Source organism: Schistocerca cancellata, chromosome 1 (assembly GCF_023864275.1).
Source record: "Schistocerca cancellata isolate TAMUIC-IGC-003103 chromosome 1, iqSchCanc2.1, whole genome shotgun sequence".
NCBI classification, from domain to species: domain Eukaryota; kingdom Metazoa; phylum Arthropoda; class Insecta; order Orthoptera; family Acrididae; genus Schistocerca; species Schistocerca cancellata.
In genome coordinates this window covers 941,754,187-941,767,290 of record NC_064626.1, presented here as the reverse complement: position 1 = coordinate 941,767,290, position 13,104 = coordinate 941,754,187, and the positions used below count along the sequence as shown (strand labels likewise).

The following is a 13,104-nucleotide window of genomic DNA, read 5'->3' as shown; positions in this document are numbered from 1 at the left end:
ACATTCCGCGCTGACCTGTTGCAGCTGTAGTTGCGCATCGAAAGCTAAGTACTAATTAATTGTTTGTGTATAGTGGTTAATTGTTTGTGTTCTGGAGTTTTCTGGTGAAATAATTTCAGAAGAAATTTTTGGGAACTGTTGTCAGTTTCGTTAGTGCGTCATTAGACGTTTGATTTTCTTTCTGTGTTAGTCTTTTGTTATATTGTCATTTGCTGTTGATTAATACTGTTAATAGTAGTAGTTACTTCCCTTGTAGAGTAAGTTTGTGATTATTGTAGTTAGTTTTTTAACATCATCTTATTGTAGTAGCAGAACTTAGATAAATTAGTTTTCTGGTTTCAATAACTGTAAAATTTTACCATGAGTGGAAAGTGTGGGCTTTGCCGTAGGTTCGTGAGTAGTGGATTGCGGTGTGAACTTGTTCAAAGTATTTTCACTGGGGGAGGGGGATGCAGTGGGGAAGCCAGTGGGTATTCTGGTGAGATCCTCTCTTGGAACTGCAGGTTATGTAGCAAGAGTAAGTTGATAGAGGAGCAGGAGTGTAAGATCTGTGCCCTTCAGGTGCAGTTGAAAAACACACAGGAGGAGCTAGAGAGGATGAGGAGGGAGAAGGGGGTTGGGGAATGGGAGCTGGCTGTTGGCAAGAGATCTGCTAGTAGGAGGAGATTTTCAGATAGTTTTACTATTGGTGTTTGCAATAGATGTGACCAACTGTCAGAGTCTAGTGGAGAGGAAGCTTTAGTAGCTGTAGATGTAGGAAGTATGCAGCAGACCTCAGCAGTTACAGTGGCTAGGACAGTTGCAAAGTCTAAGAGAAAGAAGAAGGTTCTGCTGTTAGGTAGTTCTCATGGTAAAGGTGTAGACCAGCAGTTGCAAGAAGTGTTGGGGAGTGAGTACCAGGTCACCAGCATTGTGAAGCCTAATGCAGGATTGGCTCAGGTGACTGTTAACATAGGGGGGTTATGTAGGGATTTTACTAAAGAGGATCAGGTAGGGATTGTGGGAGGGGCTGGTAATAGTATTGATAGGGATGGGGAGTATGACGTAAATGGTGACCTGGAAAAGATAGCCACTTTGAATGGCAACACGAATGTGCATTTCGTGGAACTGTTTCAGCGTCATGATCGGCCTCATCTTAATACAGCCGTCAAGCGTAATAACATGAGACTTGGGGGTGCGCTGATGACAGAAGGCATGAGTCACATTTGAGTTGTGTCGGTGGAGTCTATCAGCAGGATGGGTTTCACTTGACATGGCCTGCACCTCAACAGATATGGAAAGGGGAGGTTGGCAAAGCTTATAGGTGACAGCATAGGTGGGGGTGGTGGGATCACTCACAGGAAAATTCCTGTACTAGTGGGCATTAGAGCTGCACCTTTTTTAGATTGAAGTCAGCTGATAGGTATTCCTGCTTAAGGGAAGTCTCTCTAACAAAGAAACCACTTTTGACAAAGCTTAGGTATCCGAGTAATGAGGGAATTAGTATATTTCATCAAAATATACAAGGTATTAGAGATAAAGTTACTGAACTGCTTATACAGGGTGTTACAAAAAGGTACGGCCAAACTTTCAGGAAACATTCCTCACACACAAATAAAGAAAAGATGTTATGTGGACATGTGTCTGGAAACGCTATATTTCCATGTTAGAGCTCATTTTAGTTTCGTCAGTATGTAGTGTACTTCTTCGATTCACCGCCAATTGTCCCAATTGAAGGAAGGTAATGTTGACTTCGGCGCTTGTGTTGACATGCGATTCGTTGCTCTACAGTACTAGCATCAAGCACATCAGTACGTAGCATCAACAGGTTAGTGTTCATCACGAATGTGGTTTTGCAGTCAGTGCAATGTTTACAGATGCGGAGTTGGCAGATGCCCATTTGATGTATGGATTAGCATGGGGCAATAGCCATGGCGCGGTACATTTGTATCGAGACAGATTTCCAGAACGAAGGTGTCCTGACAGGAAGACGTTCTACGCAATTGGTCGGCGTCTTAGGGAGCACGGAACATTCCAGCCTATGACTCGCGACTGGGGAAGACCTAGAACGACGAGGACACATGCAGTGGACGAGGCAATTCTTCGTGCAGTTGACGGTAACCCTAATGTCAGTGTCACAGAAGTTGCTGCTGTACAAGGTAACGTTGACCATGTCACTGTATGGAGAGTGCTACGGGAGAACCAGTTGTTTCCGTACCATGTACAGCGTGTGCAGGCACTATCAGCAGCTGATTGGCCTCCACGGGTACACTTCTGCGAATGGTTCATCCAACAATGTGTCAATCATCATTTCAGTGCAAATGTTCTCTTTACGGGTGAGGCTTCATTCCAACATGATCAAATTGTAAATTTTCACAATCAACATGTGTGGGCTGACGAGTATCCACACCCAATTGTGCAATCACGTCTTCAATACAGATTTTCTGTGAACGTTTGGGCAGGCATTGTTGGTGATGTCTTGATTGGGCCCCATGTTCTTCCACCTATGCTCAATGGAGCACGTTATCATGATTTCATACGGGATACTCTACCTGTCGAGGGGCATGAAAGGGAAGCAGTGGTTGGGAAGGGAGTGAGACAGGGTTGTAGCCTCTCCCCGATGTTATTCAATCTGTATATTAAGAAAGCAGTAAAGGAAACAAAAGAAAAGTTTGGAGTAGGTATTAAAATCCAGGGAGATGAAATAAAAACGTTGAAGTTCACCGATGACATTGTAATTCTGTCAGAGACCGCAAAGGACTTGGAAGAGCAGTTGAACGGAATGGACAGTGTCTTGAAAGGATATAAGATGAACATCAACAAAAGCAAAACGAGGATAATAGAATGTAGTCGAATTAAGTCGGGTGATGCTGAGGGAATTGGATTAGGAAATGAGACACTTAAATTAGTAAAGGAGTTTTGCTATTTGGGGAGCAAAATAACTGACGAGGGTCGAAGTAGAGAGGATATAAAATGTAGACTGGCAATGGCAAGGAAAGCGTTTCTGAAGAAGAGAAATTTGTTAACATCGAGTATAGATTTAAGTGTCAGGAAGTGTCTGAAAGTATTTGTATGGAGTGTAGCCATGTATGGAAGTGAAACATGGACAATAAATAGTTTGGACAAGAAGAGAATAGAAGCTTTCGAAATGTGGTGCTACAGAAGAATGTTGAAGATTAGGTGGGTAGATCACATAACTAATGGGGAGGTATTTAAGAGGATTGGGGAGAAAAGAAGTTTGTGGCACAACGTGACTAGAAGAAGGGATCAGTTGGTAGGACATGTCCTGAGGCATCAAGGGATCACAAATTTACCATTGGAGGGGAGTGTGGAGGGTAAAAATCGTAGAGGGAGACCAAGAGATGAATACACTAAGCAGATTCAGAAGGATGTAGGTTGCAGTAGGTACTGGGAGATGAAGGAGCTTGCACAGGATAGATTAGCATGGAGAGCTGCATCAAACCAGTCTCAGGACTGAAGACCAAAACAACAACAACTCTACCTGTGCTGCTAGAACATGTGCATTTACAAGTACGACACAACATTTGGTTCATGCACGATGGAGCTCTTGCACATTTCAGTCGAAGTGTTCGTACGCTTCTCAACAGCAGATTCGGTGACCGATGGATTGGTAGAGGCGGACCAATTCCATGGCCTCCAGATCTCCTGACCTCAACCCTCTTGACTTTCATTTATGGGGGCATTTGAAAGCTCTTGTCTACGCAACCCCGGTACCAAATGTAGAGACTCTTCGTGTTCGTATTGTGGACAGCTGTGATACAATACATCATTCTCCAGGGCTGCATCAGCGCATCAGGGATTCCATGCGATGGAGGGTGGATGCACGTATCCTCGTAACGGAGGACATTTTGAACATTTCCTGTAGCAAAGTGTTTGAAGTCATGCTTGTACGTTCTGTTGCTGTGTGTTTCCATTCCATGATTAATGTGATTTGAAGAGAAGTAATAAAATGAGCTCTAACATGGAAAGTAAATATTTCTGGATACATGTCCACATAACATATTTTCTTTCTTTGTGTGTGAGGAATGTTTCCTGAAAGTTTGGCTGTACCTTTTTGTAACACCCTGTAGATGTTGACTCTGAAATTATTGGCATATCTGAACACTTCTTAAATAAGGAGATAATTCAGAGGCTTCCTTTACCAGGATACAGGTTGGCTGTCAGCTTTTCTAGGAGCTCTTTGCGAGGTGTGGGAGTGGCCATGTATGTGAAAAACGGTATCCCATTTGAGTCAGTTGATGTTTCAAAGTACTGCACTGAAAAGGTGTTTGAATGTTGTGCAGGCGTGGTTAAATTTAGTGGAGTTAAACTTCTAACTGTTGTTATTTATAGATCCCCAGACTCCGATTTCACAACATTTTTGCTAAAGCTTGAGGAAGTTCTTGGTTCACTTTATAGGAAATACAAAAAGTTAGTTATATGTGGTGACTTCAATATTAATTGTCTAAATGATTGTGCAAGGGAAAGGATGCTGGTAGACCTCCTTAATTCATATAATCTTATGCAAACCGTAGTCTTTCCAACGAGAGTGCAGGGGAACAGTAGAACAACCATAGACAACAGTTTTGTTCATTCCTCATTACTAGAAGGGCATTCTGTTAGCAGAAAGGTGAATGGCCTTTCAGATCATGATGCACAAGATCTAAATATTTTTGTGCTGCAACACATGTTAAATATAGTTACCAACGTTTTAGGAAAGCTGATCCAGTTGCTGTAGAGACCTTCGTAAACCTTATCAAGGAACAAGTGTGGCAAGATGTTTATAGTGCTGATACAGTAGACAATAAATATAATGCTTTCCTCAAGACTTTTCTTGTGCTCTTTGAAAGTTACTTTCCGTTGGAACGTTCAAAACAGGGTACTAGCACAAACAGGCAGCCTGTGTGGCTGACTAGAGGGATAAGAATACCCTGTAGAACAAAGTGGCAGTTATATCAAAACATTAGAAACAGTCAAAATCTAAATGCAGCAGCCCATTACAAACATTATTGTAATGTGCTTAAAAAAGTTATTAGGAATGCAAAAAGTATGTGGTATGCATATAGAATAGGTAAGTCTCAGGATAAAATTAAAACCATATGGTCAGTCGTAAAGGAAGTGGCTGGTCTGCAGAGACAGGTCGAGGATATAGAATCAGTGCGTTGTGGGAATGTTCGTGTTACTGATAAGTTGCATGTATGTACAGTATTGAATAATCACTTTCTGAATGTAGCAGGTGAACTAAATAGAAACCTAGTCCCAACAGGGAATCATATAGCGCTTGTAGAAAAAAGTGTTCAGAGACTGTTACCTGAAATGCTCCTCCATGATACTGACAAGAGGGAGATTGAGTTAATAATTAAATCACTGAAGACCAAGAACTCTCATGGATATGACGGGGTATCTAACAGAATACTGAAGTATTGTTCTATGTATGTTAGCCCAGTACTTAGTCATATCTGTCACTTTTCCTTTAGGAGTGGTCGCTTTCCCGACTGATTAAAGTACTCGGTAGTGAAGCCACTTTATAAAAGGGAGACAGGGATAATGTTGCCATCAGTGTTTGATAAAGTTATTGAGAAGGTTGTATATACAAGGTTACTGGAGCATTCAGATTCACATAATTTGCTGTCAAATGTACAGTTTGGTTTTAGAAATGGTTTAACAACTGAAAATGCTATATTCTCTTTTCTCTGTGAGGTTTTGGACGGATTAAATAAAAGGTTGTGAACGCTAGGTGTTTTCCTTGATTTAACAAAATATTACTGCAGAAATTGGACCATTATGGAGTAAGGGGAGTAGCTTACAATTGGTTCGCCTCTTACTTTAAGAACAGAAAGCAGAAGGTAATTCTCCGCAATATTGAGAGTGGTAGTGATGTTCAGTCCCAGTGGGGCACTGTTGAGTGGGGCATTCCCCAAGGTTCGGTGCTGGGGCCACTGCTGTTTCTTATTTATATAAATGATATGCCTTCTAGTATTACAGGTGATTCAAAAATATTTCTTTTTGCTGATGACACCAGCTTGGTAGTGAAAGGATCTTGTGTGTAATATTGAAACATTATCAAATAATGTAGTTCATGAAATAAGTTCGTGGCTTGTGGAAAATAATTTGATGCTAAATCACAGTAAGACTCAGTTTTTACAGTTTCTAACTCACAGTTCAACAAGAACCGATATTTTGATCAGACAGAATGGGGATATTATAAGCGAGACGGAACAGTTCAAGTTCCTAGGCGTTCGGATAGATAGTAAGCTGTTGTGGAAAGCCCATGTTCAGGATCTTGTTCAGAAACTAAACGCTGCGTTATTTACCATTAGAACAGTATCTGAAATAAGTGAGAGTTCAACACAAAAAGTAGTCTACTTCACATATTTTCATATGCTTTTTTGTCATATGGTATTATTTTTTGGGGTAATTCTTCTGATTCAAAAAGGGTATTTTTGGCTCAAAAACAGGCTGTTCGAGCTATATGTGGTGTAAGTTCGAGAACCTGTTGTTGACCTCTATTCAATAGTCTGGGAATTCTGACGTTGCCCTCACAGTATATATTTTCTTTGATGTCTTTTGTTGTTAGCAGTATTAGCTTATTCTCAAGAGTTAGCAGCTTTCACTCAGTTAATATTAGGCAGAAATCAAATCTGCATGTGGAATGCACTTCCTTGACTCTTGTGCAGAAAGGAGTGCACTATTCTGCTGCATCCATTTTCAATAAGCTACCACAAGAACTCAAAAATCTTAGCAGTAGCCCAAACACTTTTAAGTCTAAACTGAAGAGTTTCCTCATGGCTCACTCCTTCTATTCTGTCGAGGAGCTCCTGGAAGAGCTGAAAAATTAAGCAAATTCCAGTGTTGCATTGTGGATTTTCTTTATTTAAACTTCCGAATTGTCGCCTGAATACGTTTCGTATATTTCATTTTATGTGTTTCTACTATCGTGTTATAATTTCATGTATTGACTCATTCCGTGACCATGAAGACTTCTCCTTAATTTGATCCCACGGAACAATAAATAAATAAAATAAAAGTCAATGACATGATGATGCAGAAGGCAACAAAGGTTAGATTGAGTAAACCACTGAAAGGTTAATATTTTACATGTTAGAGTGTAGAATACCAGTAGTCTGAATGTGGTGGGGCGGCTATGGAATCTGAAAAACAAAACACAAAGGCTCATTGCAATATAATGAGATTCATGAAGTGTAATGGAAAGAAGATGAATTCTGTTCAGATGGTTATAGGGTAAAGTTTGCAGCAGCAGAAAATGATGCAACTAGAGTACAGTTCGTTGTGAATAGGAAGGCAGGACAGAGAGTGAGTTACTTTGAACAAATCAGTGATACAGTAAACTAATGCCAACTACAGTAGTTCTAGTATAAATGCTGATACAACAAGGCAGAAAAAGAAACACTAGGGGAAATATTTGAGGGTATTGAAAATGTAACTCGTTACATTAAAGGAGATCAAAATCTAATAATCAGAGGTGATTGGGACACTGTAGTGCGGAAGGAAATAAAAGAAAGATACACAGGTCTTGGTAGTAGGAACGGGAGAGGAGGAAGACTAATTTTATGCATCTGGAGATAAGGAGAGAAGGAATGGACAAGGTAAAGGGACACAGTACTAGAAGTGGCTAAAGAATGTCTTGGAACAGTAGTGTGTAAAAGTAGGATGAAGCAAATAGCTTGGTGGAATGATACAGCCAAGGCAGCCTGTAAAAGGAAAAAGAAGGCGTATCAAAAATGGCTACATACCAGAACCCAGGTAGACAGAGAAAGTTATGTTAAAGAAAGAAACAAAGCCAAACAGATAATTGCAGCATCCAAGAAGAAATCGTGGAAAGACTTTGGAAACAGGTTGGAGACTATGGGTCAAGCTGCTGGAAAACCATTCTGGAGTGTAATTAGCAGTCTTCGAAAGGGAGGTAACAAGGAAATGACAAGTATTTTGGACAGGTCAGGAAAACTGCTGGTGAATCCTGTGGATGCCTTGGGCAGATGGAGGGAATATTTTGAAGAGTTGCTCAATGTTGGTGAAAATGCGATCAGTAATGTTTCAGATTTCGAGGTAGAATGGGATAGGAATGATAGGATCACATTTGAGGAAATGGAAAAAATGGTCAATAGATTGCAGTGCAATAAAGCGGCTGGGGTGGATGAAATTAAGTCGGAACTCATCAAATACCGTGGAATGTCAGGTCTTAAATGGCTACACAGGATAATTGAAATGGCCTGGGAGTTGGGACAGGTTCCATCAGACTGGACAAAAGCAGTAATCACACCAATCTTTAAACATGGAAACAGAAAAGATTGTAACAACTACAGAGGTATCTCTTTAATCAGCGTTGTGGGTAAAATCTTCTCAGGTATTGTTGAAAGGAAAGTGCAAGTATTAGTTGAGGACCAATTGGATGAAAATCAGTGTGGGTTTAGGCCTCTTAGAGGCGGTCAGGACCAGATCTTTAGCTTACGGCAAATAATGCAGAAGTGTTATGAGTGGAACAGGGAATTGTATCTATGCTTTATAGATCTAGAAAAGGCATATGACCGGGTTCCTAGGAGGAAGTTATTGTCTGTTCTACGAGATTATGGAATAGGAGGCAAACTTTTGCAAGCAATTAAAGGTCTTTACATGGATAGCCAGGCAGCAGTTAGAGTTGACGGTAAATTGAGTTCATGGTTCAGAGTAGTTTCAGGGGTAAGACAAGGCTGCAACCTGTCTCCACTGTTGTTCATATTATTTATGGATCATATGTTGAAAACAATAGACTGGCTGGGTGAGATTAAGGTATGTGAACACAAAATAAGCAGTCTTGCATATGCGGATGACTTAGTTGTGATGGAAGATTCGATTGAAAGTTTGCGAAGTAATATTTCAGAGCTAGATCAGAAATGTAAGGACTGTGGTATGAAGATTAGCATCTCCAAAACGAAAGTAATGTCAGTGGGAAAGAAATATAAACGGATTGAGTGCCAAATAGGAGGAACAAAGTTAGAACAGGTGGACGGTTTCAAGTACTTAGGATGCATATTCTCACAGGATGGCAACATAGTGAAAGAACTGGAAGCGAGGTGTAGCAAAGCTAATGCAGTGAGCGCTCAGCTACGATCTACTCTCTTCTGCAAGAAGGAAGTCAGTAGCAAGACTAAGTTATCTGTGCACCGTTCAATCTTTCGACCAACTTTGTTGTATGGGTGGGAAAGCTGGGTGGATTCAGGTTACCTTATCAACAAGGTTGAGGTTACGGATATGAAAGTAGCTAGGATGATTGCAGGTACTAGTAGATGGGAACAATGGCAGGAGGGTGTCCACAATGAGGAAATCAAAGAAAAACTGGGAATGAACTCTATAGATGTAGCAGTCAGGGCGAACAGGCTTAGATGGTGGGGTCATGTTACACGCATGGGAGAAGCAAGGTTACCCAAGAAACTCATGTATTCAGCAGTAGAGGGTAGGAGGAGTCGGGGCAGACCGAGGAGAAGGTATCTGGATTCGGTTAAGAATGATTTTGAAGTAATAGGTTTAACATCAGAAGAGGCACCAATGTTAGCACTGAATAGGGGATCATGGAGGAACTGTATAAGGGGGGCTATGCTCCAGACTGAACGCTGAAAGGCATAATCAGTCTTAAATGATGATGATGATGATGATGGAGATATACCATCAGACGCTGGGAAAAATGTCGTCTACAAAAACATGAAGATGACAAGGGCAGGTAAATGCAAAAAGTATTGCAGTCAGCTTTACAGCTCATGCATCCAAGTTAAATTTGAGTATCTTTTAGGTGACAATAAGTTAACTTTAGGAAAATTAAAGGCACCAGATAGGGATTTCTGATGAAATGCTTGATAATGGAAGCAAGACTGAAGAAAAATCAAGACATGTTCATAAGATTTGTCAGTGTTGCAAAAGTGTGTGTGGGGAGAGAGAGAGAGAGAGAGAGAGAGAGAGAGAGAGAGAGAGAGAGAGTGAGTAAGGTATAGGGAATGACTAGTGTTTTACAATATCTATAAAGACCAAGAAGGAATGATAAGAATAGAAGACCAAGAACGAAGTGCTTGTATTAAAAATGTTCTAAGAAAGGCACCCAACCTTTCACCACTACTTTTTAACCTGTATGCTGAAGAAGCAATGATGGAAATAAAAGGAAGGTTCAGGAGTGGGATTAAAATTCAGTGTGAAATGATATCAGTAATGAAATTCGCTGATGGCATTGCTATCTTCAGTGATAGTAAAGAAGAATAACAGAAATGAACAGTCTAATGAGGACATTGATGGTAAACGAAAGAAAGATAAAGTAGTGAGTCATAGCAGAAATGAGATTAATGATAAACTTAGCCTCAAAATTGGTGACCAAGAAATAAATGAAGTGAAGGAATTCTTTTACCTTGGAAGCAAAATAGCACATGGTGTACAAAGCAAGGAAGATATACAAGTGGACTAGAATAGGCGAAAGGGCGTTCCTGCCTGAAAGAAGTCTACTAGTATCAAATATTGACCTTAATTTGAGAAAGAAATTTCTGAGAATGTTATTTAGCACACCGGAATTGATGAGGAAAGGAACGTGGAGAACAATGACAAGAAGAGGAGGCAGGATAGTAAGATATTTTAAGACATCAGGGAATAACTTACATGGCATTAGAGGTTGCTGTAGAGGATAAAGGCTATAGGGAGTAAATACCTGAGCAAACTGGGTGCAAGTGCTACTCTGAGATGAAGCGGTTGGTACAGGTGAAAAAGTGAAGATGCCCTGCAGTAAACCAATCACCAGACTGATGAACACCCCCTCCCCCTAGTTACCCCTCACCGCCCAAGGAAAGAAACCTTAATCCTGGCAGTGAAAAGCTTTTTCATTAAGACCTAAGAGTTTGTTGCAGTATAGGCACTGAAGCTATTTGTTAAACAAATGGGGGGGGGGGGGGTGCTTTAGACAATCATGGAAAGCAGGCTGTTCCAGGCTGTGCACTTCCTGCTGAGCTGTGGTTTACTCCCTGCTTTGTGAAGCATTGTCACTGTCTGTGATCAATGAGATGGCCTGGCACACTGTACTGCAAATCTTTCGATATGCTAGCTGTGGCATACATAGGTCGCCGATCTCATACTGAGTATGAGATCGGCGACCTATGTATGCCACAGCTAGCATATCGAAAGATTTGCTGTGCTACATCAGGGAAATTCTAGCTTATGGAAATAAATAAAGAACAGCTTTTTAAAAGAAATTGAATATATTTATTGCACTTCTGAAATTTCAAAATTAATTTTAAATATTGGCAGTTTGGTAGATTATTGTGGTATGTCGGAAATTATTATTTTGGGACTGTCGAATCACAACTGAATAAAACATAGTTTTTAGTGCCATACATGTTTCACCTTTTTCCTTCACAAGGTATTTTCAGTGGCCTGGAATATTTACATATTTTTATTTGTACTACTCTGTTCACATTTTGGATGTTGTCTATGTTGGCTGTAAACAGTTCTGGCACTTTTTGCTAATTTGTGATGTTAAGTAATGTGAAGTTCTACTTACAGATTTTGTGGATGTTGATTTACATTTTATGTTCTAGTTCCTTTGTTACAGCTATTCTTCTTTGGATAACTGTCATTTAAAATTTCATTTTCAATCTTCACAGCTCTAGGAACAGAAAACACATTTAGATGTTACGTTTCAGATGATTGTGTGTGTGTGTGTGTGTGTGTGTGTGTGTGTGTGTAGAGAGAGAGAGAGAGAGAGAGAGAGAGAGAGAGAGAGAGAGAGATATATGGTATTTGTTTTGGTATGATTAGGTGTGGGTGCAAACGTGTGAGTGTGTGTTTTGGTACGATGCTCAAATGATGGCATATGCCACCTGGGGGTTAGTAGATGTACTGATCACAGTTTCAACTTTGTCTGCTGACAGGTAGTATAGTGGTATAGCTAACAGAGTGCCACCTGCGCCTATCCTTTTATGGGGATTGCTCACAGCTGGAATGCTCAGTGTGGTGCAAAAGTGTGAAGCAAGCAAGCAACCATGCCATAGAGATGGACTCATGCTTCCTACAGGCAACTGAGCAAGTTTGAAAGGCGTACTTTCCAAGTGGCACAGTAGTTCCTTCGCAGAACTGTCACACAGGTGGTATGTCCTGCGTCAGTTTTTCATGCTGGTATCAGTGCTCATGTGAACATTATCACACTTGTAGATGAGGTTCCAGATGTCCACACAACACAGATGCCGGCCAGGATCATTTTATCATAAGGGCAGCAGTGGCAGGTTGTAGAGCACAGATGAGAGGGCTTTTGAGTCCAGACGTGTCAACATTAACTGTTGCAAACCGGTTATTAGCAATGGGACTACGGGCACACACACCTCTAGTCTGTCTTCCACTAATGCCGCAGCATCGATGTGCATGGCTCGACTAGTGCCCCCTGATTATCACTTGGAAGATAGAATGGTGCGCCATGGTCTTCAGCAATGAAAGCAGATTCTTCTAACACACAGGTGATAATCATACGCGCTTATGGCATAGACCTGGTGAGTGCTGTCGACATAGAGTGCATTCATCCCTGACACATTGGACGCACCTCAGGCCTTATGAACTGGGGTGCAATAAACTACAAATCTCATTCACCCTTGGTGTTTCTGGAGGGGACACCAAGCAGTGTTCATTACGTGCAGAATGTTGTTACACCTATTCTTTTGCCATTCTTGCACCAGGAAGATGATGTGTTGTTCTAACAGGATAATGCTTGCCCACACATCAAGCATGTAAGAGATATGATGGGACAAGAAGTAACTCGTCTGGTATTTGTCTTCTGTACAATCGACTGGATGCCAGAGTCAGCGCCTGCGTTGCTGCCCGTGGAGACTACTGGCCGAGTGCACCAATCTCGATTAGCAGTTAACCGCGCTTAAGTCGATATATAATCCTGTTCAGCGCAGTATTCTGGTGCACCAACATCGATCAAAGTTAAACGAGGGAATCGACCGCGGTTATATTTAACCGGGGCTCTTTCCCCGTTTTCTCGACATAACCACGGTTTTGGAAGCATACGCTATTAAGATGGCGGCACGTTTTGATGTTATGGATGGCATTGAGGAAGATTTGTTATACCTTGACCATTTAAATCGTGACCGAAATTGTGTTGGA

General features: G+C 41.0%; 1 protein-coding gene across 1 annotated transcript in view; it reads left to right on the top strand.

The window, feature by feature from the left end:
* Window positions 1-13,104, top strand: part of LOC126088125 (pre-piRNA 3'-exonuclease trimmer-like) — a 275,789-nt gene that overhangs the window by 152,521 nt on the left and 110,164 nt on the right. The window lies entirely within an intron of this gene.